A 12,025-nucleotide genomic window follows, 5' to 3' on the forward strand; every position below is an offset into this window, starting at 1 on the left:
ACAGCAAAGTACTGGATTGTTCTCCCTAGAGATCATATTTTACAGGTCATGATACAAATTAAATAGCTCAAAGAGAGCAATAGCTGCAAGCAATTGAACCATGGAGAAGAGGAGCTGTGGTTTAATTTTTTCAAGACCAGCTAAGCACTTTACTATTGCCTGAAAAATCACTGCTTCTAAGTACCCCAAGGCTCCCCCCGCCAACTCTCAACAAGCAGAATACAAGAAGGCAGGTAGGAGCAGGCTGCTGCTGTAATAGCTCATCCAGGGGGCAAGTCCTTCCCTGCCCATACCCAAAGGCACACAAGAAAGAGAACAGCTGAAAGTGAGATTTTAGGCTAAGAAATACTCGTTGAAAAGGTTGGGCTGTGAATTCAGCTCTCCTGTTTTGGGCTATAGAGATCTCATGCATATCCTATCCTAAGTGGCCAGACAGTGTACAGGCTGACTAAATAGAATTTTCCCTGGTCGAACCTGTTACCTTTGGTATGACCTTCTTGGAATGACTGAGGATGATGAAACAGGACAGAAGAGCCCATTAAACCTGGCCAGAACAACCCAAATTTTATTAATCAAAATTTAAAGTACTTAACAAGTTGCATACTCTATGGTACAAAGTAAGCTACAAGCTTGTACCGAATTATGCACTTGCATGTCCAATGTTCCCCAAATACTTCTCACGAGAGCACACTTGTGCATCCAACTGTTAGAGCTGAAGTTAAAGGAGTTCCGACACCCAGCTGGACTAAAGACAGAGTTGCCTTAACTAATGTTCTTCCTTTAGTGACATTCTTCTGTGACCTCAGATTTTCAGTTTCTGTATGGACAGGAAAGAAAATAAATGGATATCTCAAAGTTGGAACATGTTTACTCAGGTTGCCCCTATGTGAGGTTGCCCTGGTTCAGCAATTTTCATACAAACTGAAGCCTACAGGTTCAATCAATATAAACCTTAGTCTCACCTTGATTATATTAAGCTAAACTAAGATGATGGAACCAGGTGTTAAATCCATGTTGGGTTTGTGCATGATTTTACACCATTACAACAAAAGAGATTAAATTTTTGATAAATGCAGACATGCTGGTTATGGCCCAAATCCATGCTACTCCTCCACTGCTCAGTGCTCAGGTCACAGCATCTCCTGGGCAGGGACGGGGAGGGCATGGGCTGCACTGAGGCTCCCGCTGTGATGTCGCAGTATTCCAGCTTTTACTCGGGGAACAAGGGAGGCTTTACTCTGGGGCAAGAAGCGCAGGTTTGATCTGCCAGCATCTGCCTCGCAAGGAGCACCTCGGCTCACCTGCCCCGTACCCGGGGGCTGCTGCGCACACCTGCCCCATCCTGCCCCTGCCCGGGGGCTGCTGCGCACACCTGCCCCATCCTGCCCCTGCCCAGGGGCTGCTGCGCACACCTGCTCCATCCCGCCCCATACCCGGAGGCTGCTGCGCACACCTGCCCCATCCTGCCCCTGCCCAGGGGCTGCTGCGCACACCTGCCCCATCCTGCCCTTGCTGCTGCGCACACCTGCTCCATCCCGCCCCATACCCGGAGGCTGCTGCGCACACCTGCCCTATCCAGCCCCGCACCCGGGGCCGCTGCGCCCCCGCCGCCTTTGTTCCGCTGTCTCCGCCTCGGCGCTGTCCCCTCCCCGCGGGGCGGGCCCGGGCTGGGGGCGGTGGGAGCGGGCGGCTGCTCCCGCCCCGCTGTCCCCTCCCCGCTGTCCCCTGCCGGCGCGGCGCTGGCTGCGCTCCGCGGCAGAGCGGGGCTGCGGGAGGAGCCGCGGGAGGAGCCGCGCTTGGCCGCTTTGTGCCGGCAGCCGCCGCAGGACGGCCGCAAAGGTAGGAGGGCTCCGGCCCCGCTCGCTCCCCGCCCGCCCCGGGCAGCATCCCTGCCGAGCTCCGCGGGCGGAGAGGGAGCACAGGAGGGAGGAAGAGGGAGGGGAAGGGCTGGATTCAGAAATGGGCTTTTTCAGCCGCTGCTCCGCCGCTGCTCCCGGCAGCCCCGTGCTAGGAAAGCTGTGGGTTTACTGGCAAAAAAAAAAAAAAAAAAAAAAGAAGCTGAAAGAAATTAGGAAAAGTCTCGCTCGTTTTCTTGGCCGGAAGCAGCACATGGAAAGAGCTGGAGGGAGCCCGGTTATCGGGCGGTGGCGGCCCCTGCCCGGGCTGTGGAAAGGCAGGAGTCCGGCCGAGATCGTCCGGAACGCAGCCTCTGTTCCTGTGTCCGCCATCCCGAAGCTCGCATCCCTTCTCGGGAAAGGCACCGGCCCGGCAGCCGCGCTGCTGCTTTGTACCGCTGCGAGCTTCCTTATTCTCTGCCTTGTGGGGTGGGCAGAGGTGGTCTCCCCGCAGGCTCGGCCATTTGATCTGTTTCATCATAGCCGAGAGATTGCATCATGTTACAGTCCTGGAGTCAGTCAGGGCAAAGGCGAACCAGAACCATCTTTCCAGATCCATCCCGTCGGCTTTCCGGGCCGACCCCCTCCTCGCTTTCCTGTCGAACGGAGGTTCGAGCTGAGGAGCAGCCTGCCACTGGAGGCTGGGGGGGACCGGTCACCGCGACGTGGTTCGATTTCTTCCACTGAGAGGCTTTTTGGAAACTCGAGTTTGTCGGTCCTACGCGCGGTATGTGTCTTGTGTGGAGGGCTTAGAGGAAACTTGCCAAAGATTTAGGCGGTAGGAAAATAATGGGCGGCAAAAAAGCCAGATATGCTGCCAAAACCGGGAGTCGCTCCATAAGCTAAAAGCTCTGGAGTGGTTGGAGGTGAGTGGATTCAGGCAGGCATCCCTCGGCAGCCCAGGCATTCACCTGCCCTAAAGGATAGTACAGCTGAGTAAATGCACACTCTGAAAGGCAAGACAAGGGACATGTGAGAAACAGAGAAGTATTTAGCTCATTTCCTCTCTGGATCCTTTATGATAATTTTGATGCAAACACTTGGTGTGCCTGTGCCTGTTCTGTTTATTGCATTACTGAAGTTTGTGGCTGAGGTCCAACTATGAAATGATAAATCTCAAAACCAGGGAGATCCAATTAAATAATGTCCTTCAGTCTAGGGCTTCTTAAGGCGACAGATTCTGCTGTTCTTTGTGCAGCTCTTTGTTTTGTTCCATAGGGGAAAAAAGTCATGGCACGGCTCGCTTCAGTTCTCAGAGGTATCCATAACAATTAATGATTATTCCATAACTGGTGTCTCACCCTTGCAGGTGCTCTGCTACTGTTTGTTCCAAGTGTTACAGGGCCACTCTTTTCCGTTCATGAAAATGAAAGTCTTGTGAACCTTTTTTTTTGTGTGTCTTTCTGAGAATGGTCAGCGCAGGGGTACAAGGGAGCAGCTCGGCAGCCAGATGGATCTATCCATCAGTGCTCTCGGATATGGGCACTTGGTGCCTTCCCATCATCCCTTATGCCTCCTGGTGGTTTCCATGGGAAGAACTGCACAATTACTTGGTTTGAACAAACCATTTTTCCTTTTAGAACTGGTGTAAAAGAAGAGCAAATGCTACACTAGAGCTAGAGGGAGAGCATCCTGTCTTTCTGGGGCTATAGGGCCCCACGTGGGTTTAAGAAGAATTTGAAATGAATTTCAAAAAGAAGGATCTACAGTTTTCTTTGTGTGTCAGCCAGTGATTGCAGTGACAAGCCGGCAAACAGAACAATGAGCAGATATTCACTACCTTTGGTGATATGTGGCACTGTTTGGTGTTTCCTAGGAAATTTGTCATCAAAAGTCAGAGTGTTATATTGTGTTCCTGTGGCTTGGATAGATTTTTAGATGAAGGGATTTGGAAGATCTGTAGGGTTGAAACTGAAGTATTGAAGCAGTGCCAACAAGGACAGAGTAAAATGCAAGACTTCAATAGATCAACCACTGACACTATTTTAATATTTTACAGTCTTAGTAAAGGATGATTTTCCTTTTTCTCTCCTGAATTTCTCAGAGTTGAAGAGAACCCAAAAGCAAATATTGAAGTCTCAGTGGGACAGGCTGTATTTGGTACATGTATGACAAATTGTGCTATTCCTTTCAATGGCGCAAAGACAACTTGCTGTAAGACCAGGAATTGTATTGCCCTGCTGCTTTCTGCAGTCTCCCTTGTGACATTGCCTCAGGACAAAGAGCCAGTGGTTCAGGGCTGGTTGATGCTATCTGGAGTAGACTGATTTAATTTCCATGCATTTTCAGAAGTTTTGTGTCTGATAGGTCAGTCAGGGGGAGTGTGGTATCCAGGAGCCCGCCTGGTTAACCGCTTTGTTCAAAGCTGTGCTCTTTGTTTCCTGAGGAGGGATCCAGGAGGAAGAGGACGAGGAAGGGATGTACTTTATATTATTTGCAGATCTCCAGCTGAGGTGGGAGAGTGGGATGCAAGGACTTACACCTCCAAACTCCTGTACAGCTTAGTCTACTGTGTGCTGTTATGGGTTAGTCATAGTAAAGTGTACTGTGGCAATTTTTCAAAAGAATTATGCATCCCTTCCAGCTGTGCAGTTCAACTGGTTTTAGGTGTGAATGACACCTAGCTACTGGTATGGTTTTGACTTCCCTGACTCATCACTTCATTGACAAATAGTGTTTCATCTGGTATAGAAACTGTCTGGGCTGGGCAGGTGACTGGCTTACACACTCAGTATTACTGTGTTATTCCAGATCACTGTACTTCTAATGTAAAGTGTTCTTAGGATCACAGTTGAACTCCTTATAGTCAAACCCAACAAGATTAATTAATAGAAATGTGGAAGTCAGCCTGAGGACTGCAGGTACTGTGAACTCTGGGCTTTTAGTGAAGGACTGAAAAAGCCAGATCTTGAGTGTTCCTTGTATGAAGCACCCCAAGCTGACCTTAGAGCAATTTGAGTTTTCAAGACCATACCAGATGTCTTTTTGAGGAGTGTCTGCATGAAGCCGTCCCGAGAGCAGTCTGTCAGCACAGAATGAGCAGGTAGGAAGGCACGTAGCTGCAATGGCACGGGAGTGACCCTGGGCTCAGAGTGCAGGGCTTACACCAGCACAGCTGTCTCACTGCACCAGCCTGTCCATGCACACGTGAAGATCTGCCTTTTGTAGTGCATCAGTGCTCTAAAACACTTTGTGTAGATTCAATTGCTCTTACTCTACTAGATGATCTTTCAGGTCCTTCCAGATCCAAACTGTTCTATGATACGCTGTGATCAGAAGTTAACTCTCCAGGTCATAAAAGACATGCTGCTGTGACTAATGGTAATGAAGAGTGTTGCAGGAACATAACTTGGGTATGTGCAGTGGGGGATATCTCATCACAGGTAACAGTCTTTTGGTACATATCTCTATTTTCCAGAGATATGGCAAGTAGTTAAAGCCTGAATGGCAACACTGCCATCAGTTTCCCCTTTGCCATCCTAGGAAAAAGTCAGCCATGGCTCAGCATGCGTAGTAAGGTTTGACTGCCAGAGGTGCTGAGTACCCTTAACACAGCAATGTCCAAATGAGCTGCTGGTGGTTACCTCTCTTAGAGTATGCCTTGGAGAATACAGGAGGCTGTGAAAAGGATAAATCAATAGCTCTTTTATATTTTGCCAATGTTCATCAAGAAATCTAGGAAAGAAGCTCCTAAGAGGATTTTTTTTTATCAGTTGAATCTTGTATAGATACTGCTCTTTACATGTATTGGTATTTTAAAAATTGATGGTGTATGTTTGGCAGTAAAAGGAGCAAACTGATAGACCTGTCTTTTCTAAATCTCTTTCCTAAACTGAAAAAGGGAAAAAAAAAACCAATGTATTATTCCTTTTATGGTGACATAGTGGTGGGATTTTGTAACTATCTGGGGGATTTCTGCTGCCAAGATCTCTCTCCCATTATGTAGTTTTGAGCTGAGTGATAAAGACTATCTTTCTCTAAGACAGATGTTGGTAATGACCTTGCTGTGCCAAAATCTTTGTGAGTACAAAATGCTGTGTAAAAATATTTCCATCCATGAGTAGTGAGTGCCAGAAAAGAGTACACCAGTGGTTTCAAATTTAATCTGTAATGTAGCTGATGTCTCAAAGATAACAACATTTTACCCCCAAGAAATACAACACTGTATATGAGGTAATTGCTGTGAGTTATGCTGAATATATATTATTCATTAGGGGACTGTCATTATATCATGCTTGTGAATTCCCCAAAGTCTCTTATCAGTGTCCTCATGACATCTCAACATCTATGGAAAAGATGATTTTGGTGTCCCACTTGACTGACTGGTGCTCTGGCTTGCTAGTAGCCACTTCTAGTGAGCATGCTTGCCTTGTTCATTTAAAATGAATAGACTTTGAGAAAGGAGATTAGTTCATATATTCACATTATCAGAGATAGCACTCCTTCACAGGGAATATGTAGTGGTATGTTATCTCAGTTTTGCAGAAGAGCAAATAGTAAAAGCTCTTTCATGCATAGCTTTCATGCTAAACTACTCTGCACTGTCTTCAAAGTATAAAGGCTCAATATTTGGCCAGTTGCTGTGGATAGATTTTTCTTTTTTTTTTGGTCCATTAAAGGATCTTTAAGTATGTCTTTGAAACTTATCTGGTCTCTCATCAGTTACACATGCTTGTGGCATTCCTCTTAGAAATTGGAAGAAAAGGCAAGGTAAGGGTGGAATTTCCCTGTTATTAGCAATTAGCAGATCCAGATTTTATTTTCTGTACTATTTTTTTGCCAGGAGCAGCTGCAAAGGGAGAATTACACTGTGACCTTCACAGCACTTCCTAGTGCCATCATCAATCAGATCTGGCAGGAGCTTTATCACATCTATCAGTGTGGCTCATAAGCCACATGCTGTCTAGTCTAGGGGGAAAAACAAACAAACAATGGGAGCTACTGTAGGGTTTGTTTAAAATAAAACAACCAGGAGTGAGCCTTTCCCATATGTGCCAGCTTTGTAGGCAGATTTCTGGTTTTGCCGTGTGCTCTTGGGCTGATTAATAAAAGATGATGATTGTAAAGCAGTGGAGGAGATTTTCACTACATTTCAATGGCACTGGTAACTCATTCACAAGTATGTGAATTGCAGCTTCAGCATTTCTCAGATGATGCTCTTCAGTCCCATTCTAACCCTCAGCATTATTTTTACAAATTTTTGCAGTTAGATTAATTCAGGTGTTTTCTACTCAGGTAAATGTTACATAATAAATAAGTGTTTTCAGACTTCTCTGATTCTGTTATGAAATAACATAGCTTTCTCAGATTAAGTGGTTTGCTATATAATTTTTTTTTTTGGTGGGATCATGTGTGCCTTTGCAGGTTACTCTAGGTCTCTTCCAGAGGCAAGTTCATAATGTAGCAGCCAAGGTCAGCTGATCAGCTGCAGCATCTCCCTTTTCAGCATGCAAAACATTATTAACACCCTGTAAGTGGCTGGTTTGTTTTCTGGTTGGTTGGTTGGTTTTCCCTATTTACCTTGGTCTGATTAGGGAATTTTATTAAAATTTAAAACATTTTGTGTTCTTACATTTTTTCATTGTTACACCAAGTTCATTGCCGTTTTCAAATTCCTTTGCTCTTCTTTTCTTGCTATCTGCAATAGATAAAACTTTCTTGCTTTCCTTTCCTGGGCTCAGTACAGTGGCAGTCTCACAGGTTGTCACCTCGTGCCTGACTTGCTTGCAGGCACAGTCCTTGCTGACAGGTAGATGGGAGAGCAAAGAGCAATATGGACAGGCAGAATTGCTGCTGTATGTGTAATTCTAGCTGCCTTCATGGTGATATGTTCTTGTGTGTATGTGATATATACAAATAAAGATGTAGATGTATATAGATAATTAAAGAGTGTGTATATGTGTAGGTGATATGTTAGAGCTGCCCTTGTCACACTGGTTTTTGAGAAAAATGGCTAATGGCTAATAGATAAATAAATGTACTGTTGTACTTTCGAGGAAAAGATTAAGGCCTTGAGCTTCAAACTGCTAGTGTTGATGGCCAACAGCAGGGTGTGATCTGTAATTTCTGTGGTTTTTAACAAGCCAGTTCTTGGCAGAAGCCATCTTGGTACCAGGTCTGGGGAAGGAAGTTTGAAATGCCATATGAAATGAGCAGGTGCAAGGAAAATGCACATAAAATGTGAAATACACTTAGCAAAAGATTATCTATTCTGTCAGGAAAAACGAAATCACGTGAACTAGCTAGCTGGTTCTGGAAATAATTACTTTTGTGTTTTTCCTCGGTGTGTGCTGTGTCATTTTGACAGGCTTTATAGCCCCAGCTGCTGCACTGGCACTGGGCAGGGCAGTGGCTGCAGCGCTCGGTCCCTGCCCCACAGACCAGCAAACCTGAGGGGCGAGGAGCCTGCCCAAAACTGTACTGCCTGTTCTCCATCTTCTGGTTCCAGCAGCCAGGCACCATGCACAAACACTTGGTAGAGAGGTTTTAAAAGTCCAAAGCCCTGAACAGTCCCATTTCAGCAGCAGGATGAGGAGAGGGAAAGCTGCCAGCAGGAATTGGTCTGAGACGCTGAGTCCTGTGTCATTGTTTGGGGGCTCCTGCTTCAGGAGGATGCTGCAAACCAGCTGGCTGCCTGCTGCAGGTCAGGCCGAACAAAAAGACAAGGTTTCAGCCCTGAAAACAAGGTGGGCAGTAATGAGGAAGTAATAAAAGGGCAGGAGTTAAAGTAGGAGATAATGCGAAAGGCAGAGGGATGAGTTAAGGAGCAGGGCTGCTGAATGTCCCAGGGCAGCGATGGTTGGGAGCTGAGCTACACAGGGGCCACTCCGATGCTGTGCTGCTGCTGCATCTTAACATAGAGCAAACAGAAAGAAATTGCCCCTTGGAGAGTGGGATTTCTTCAGGTAATGCAGTCCATGCTAGGGAATGGAGTGAAATACTGGTTTTGTCAGTGGCTGTAAGAGATCAGGCTGAAGAAAGTAAATATCTGAAAGTTTTAGGAAGCTCAGTGGTTCTAAGCTCTGTTAATACACAGCATTATCAAAAGAATACCCTTTGGAAAATGAAAAGATTTGGTTTTTGGAAGGGGGAAAAAGTACTCAGACTGAAGAGCTTCTGAGAATATACAGAGCTCTTCTCCTTGCCTGAGCCCTCTGTGTGCGCCATGTGTTTGCCATTAGCACCATGAAAAGCTGCGAGTCTCCTTCGAGGGGGAATGATGGGTGCATGGTGGGTCCTTCAGGAAGAGCCCGGAGAGCTGAGAGGAGACAAGGGGCTAGGTCAGGCCACAGCATTTTGTTTTGAGCTTAACAGGAATGAAATCCACCCTGAAGAGTCTTGGGGAAAATTCTGGATGAGGGCCAGTATGAATAATGCTGAGTGCAGATGGGTGGGACCCCACCTGGTTACAAAAACAATCCTATTTCCAAGGTTAGCTATTTCTGCTGAAAAAGGAGATATTTAACAAGTAAGGTTTCACTTAAAAGGAAAAAAAAAACAGTTGGAGACCTTAAAAAAACAAACCCAAATCAAAAAATCTAAGTCTCTCACTTCAGAAATTAATGAAAACAATCCCCCAAACATGCAGACAGCTGAAAGCACACACCAAAAAACCCCAGATAAACAAAACAAGTGTCCTCTGGGGAAAGGAAGAGTTGTTCCCTCTCTGGGAAAATTTGTCTGTTCCTGTGGCTTGTGAACTTTTCATCTTCTCTGGGGCTTTCTGCTGTCCTTGGTTTGCTTTTTTCAGCTTCTTGGTCTTCTTTCCCTGGAGCCTAGAAAAGTGTTTATGCAAGCACTAGACTTTAAGTAAATGAATGACGAGTGCTGTTCCTCAGGGGTTGGTTTTGGGACCAGTCTTGTTTAACTTTTTGTCAGTGACAAGGGCAGTGGGATTGAGTGCAGCTCAGCATGCACTAGCCTCTACCCCTGCAGCTTGTGGTCATCAAGACACCTTTCCCCTTGTGACAGCCACATCCTGAGAATTATTCCAGAGCTAATCTGGAGCAAACTGTATTCAACAAGCCCCAGAAATGCAGCAGTTAATTTTAGTCTGACTCAAGTTTCCATTAGTCTCCAGTTGACTACTGTTCCTGTCGGTCTGCAATGACTGAGCCTCACAGCCTCTCAACACAGCAATTTCCTTCACATCCCTTTGGATCTTCCTCTTTATTGTTATTTGCAGAACACTGAGTCTAGATTATGCGTATGTGGAAAATCTTGCTGAGAGCTGTCCCCCCTTTCACCTCATTCTTTTCAGATCTCTCATTTTTCTGTCCTCTTGCTTATATTCCAGCTATGTAACTTTTAAAAGTGGTCTGAGTGTAAAAACTAAGTTGTAGTGAAGGCTTGTCTGTGAACAGTAGCCCTCTCTGCAACCCAAGGGCTAGTAGATAGGTGTGTGGAAAGCCCAAATGACTGACTGTCCCAAAGAAGTGACTAAAATACTGATTAGATTCAGAGGAAAGCAAAAGTTGCCTTGAAGAGGTATGATGTTTGGGGATTTCTAGGCTTATTCAACCCTTTTTAAATCCTTCAAAATTTTTTTTTTCTACCACAGTAACATCTTTTAAAGCATTATGGAATTAGCTCTGCTGTTCTTGCTCTTGGGATTCCAGTCTGGTTTATGGTCAGCACACCAACAGGCTCTAGGATATAAATGCAAACTCAGATTGCCCTGAAGTTTATTGTGCTTTATGGGAACAAAGGGTGGAATCCATCTTCAAGACTTGGGGTTATTTGGGCTAGGTTTCCTGACATACCAGCTCTTACAAAAAACCCAGCTGTTCTGGGGTTTTTGACCAGCTTTAAAGAAAAACAACCAAATAAAGAAAAACTACTCTGGCAAATAGGGCTCAAAGCTTTGCTTAGTTTGAGTGTGCTTTAAGTAGTCTCAGTCTTTGCACTGACACCAGTTAAGTTCTTCTGCTTCAGGGAGGTAGCTTGGAAGCAGCGTTTGTGAGCGAGTCCAGGCCTTTCCCTGCACATTGCTGTAGGGAAGGGCTGTTTCCTGCTAAGGTCTAAGTGCTTCCCTCTGTGAGATAGGATCTGAACAACCCAGAGCAAGACCTGCATGTAAATAATGTGAAAATAAAGATGCATGAAACGATGATGCTTTCCAAGGTGTGATTGTGGAGCAGTTCTTGGCCAGGAGGCATCACTTGGAAGACTCATCCTCAGCCAGGACCAAAGGAGACAGCCCAGCAGGAATGTGCCCTTTCCCAAGCTGTAGTTTGAGGCATGTGTAGAGAGCAAAAGAAGCAGGGCCCTTCTAGCAAGTTGTCATCAGTGACTTATAAAGCACTTGGTACCTTAGAGTAGCTCTTTATATGTTAATAACTCATTAAAATCTAATGACTTCATGAAATTGGACAAGCAGTAGGAACTGGAAATGGCAGATGTTCAGGGTGCAAAGGGAAGGAGAGAAACCACAGGCTGCCTGAATGCTTGAAAGAAATGCATAATAAAGTTGTAAGGATTTTGGTACACTGATCACCTCTCTCATCAGCCCTGCTAGTGCCTCAGCACTCCTGAAGTTTCAGTACAAACCCATAATCTTCTCTAATGAAGTGCGAGGAAGGGAGTGAAGCAGGTAAGTATCCTTTAGCATCTTTTCCATTTATTTGTGTTGCCCCCCCCTGCTTTTTAAGCTTTCTTTTTAACTCTTGCAATGCTAATGAGTTTAGGAACACTCCTAAATTCTGGGATAAGCAAGCTTCTATCTACTTTACCTGGAAACCTTTCTGACATAATGCCAGGTGTTCCATCCCTAAGACCTTTTGCCACAGCACCTTTGAACTGTGGTTTGCAGGGGTTACCTCACCTGCCCCTTGTGCCAAGCAGCCTGCAGCAAACATCTCACCTTCTTGCATGAGTGGTGCCACTCAGTGCTCTGCTATTTGCTATTGAAATTACAGCCTGTGCCCTTCTCCCAGTGAGCCTGCAGAGAAAAGCTGTGCAGGTTTTCTCACTGACTTGGGACGTGCTGAGACCCTCCACATGTACCTGCACTTCTCTTTGATTGCCTTCACCAGGGTCAGCTGTAAGAGCTGACCATCCTGGATCACTTCAGTTCCTGCCAAGATAATCCTTCCCCTGTTCAGTTCAGCTGCATGCAGAACGATAAGTAT

The 12,025-nt window shown here is 45.7% G+C and overlaps 1 protein-coding gene across 3 annotated transcripts in view; it reads left to right on the top strand.

Moving 5' to 3' along the window:
* Positions 1-1,672: 1,672 nt before the first annotated feature.
* AFAP1 (actin filament associated protein 1) overlaps positions 1,673-12,025 on the top strand; it is a 111,054-nt gene continuing 100,701 nt past the window's right edge. The window contains exon 1 of one of the 3 annotated variants that reach the window (XM_038134743.1): positions 1,673-1,839. The gene's annotated coding sequence lies outside the window, so the exon portion shown is untranslated. Of the gene's footprint in view, positions 1,840-2,517; positions 2,623-12,025 lie in introns of those variants that run through there. The other 2 variants (XM_038134745.1, XM_038134744.1) reach the window with 2 other exon arrangements.

Source organism: Motacilla alba, chromosome 4 (genome assembly GCF_015832195.1).
Source record: "Motacilla alba alba isolate MOTALB_02 chromosome 4, Motacilla_alba_V1.0_pri, whole genome shotgun sequence".
NCBI lineage: Eukaryota > Metazoa > Chordata > Aves > Passeriformes > Motacillidae > Motacilla > Motacilla alba.